Source organism: Muntiacus reevesi, chromosome 12, assembly GCF_963930625.1.
Source record: "Muntiacus reevesi chromosome 12, mMunRee1.1, whole genome shotgun sequence".
In the NCBI taxonomy this organism is placed as follows: Eukaryota; Metazoa; Chordata; class Mammalia; order Artiodactyla; family Cervidae; genus Muntiacus; species Muntiacus reevesi.
In genome coordinates, this window is record NC_089260.1 from 36,669,467 (window position 1) to 36,670,308 (window position 842).

An 842-nucleotide genomic window follows, 5' to 3' on the forward strand; every position below is an offset into this window, starting at 1 on the left:
CAACTCTTTGCGACCCCATGGACTGCAGCATGCCAGGCCTCCCTGTCATCAACAACTCCCGGAGTTTACTCAGACTCATGTCCATTGAGTTGGTGATACCATCCAACCATCTCATCCTCTGTCGTCCCCTTCTCCTCTTGCCTTCAATCTTGCCCAGCATCAGGGTTTTTTCAAATGAGTCAGTTCTTCACATCAAGTGGCCAAAGTACTGGAGTTTCAGCTTCAGCGTCAGTCCTTCCAATGAACATTCAGGACTGATTTCCTTTAGGATGTACTGGTTGGATCTCCTTGCAGTCCAAGGGACCCTCAAGAGTCTTCTCCAACACCACCTCAAAAGTGTCAGTTCTTCGGTACTCAGCTTTCTTTCTTTCTTTTTTTTTTTATTAGCAATAATCGCGCCTCGGATAAACCTCATTGGCTACGATACTGCCACTGCGCAAAGCTAGTTTTCTTTATAGTTCAAGTCTCACATCCACACATGACTACTGGAAAAACCACAGCTTTGACTAAATGGATCTTTGTTGGCAATGTAATGTCTCTGCTTTTTAATATGCTGTCTAGGTTTGTCATAACTTTTCTTCTAAGGATCAAGTGTCTTTTAATTTCATGGCTGTAGTCACCATCTGCAGTGATTTTGGAGCCCCTCCAAACTAGAGTCTGTCACTGTTTCCACTGTTTCCCTATCTATTTGCCTTGAAGGGATGGGACCAGATGCCACAATCTTAATTTTCTGAATATTGAGTTTTAAGCCAATTTTTTCATTCTCCTCTTTCACTTTCATCAAGAGGCTCTTCACTTCTTCTTCACAAGGGTGAAGGTGGTGTCATCTGCCATAAAGCTGG

At 43.3% G+C, this 842-nt stretch overlaps 1 pseudogene; it reads right to left on the minus strand.

Annotated features, from left to right (window-relative positions):
- Positions 1 to 367: 367 nt before the first annotated feature.
- Positions 368 to 444, minus strand: LOC136145328 (U4 spliceosomal RNA; annotated as a pseudogene).
- Positions 445 to 842: the final 398 nt, after the last annotated feature.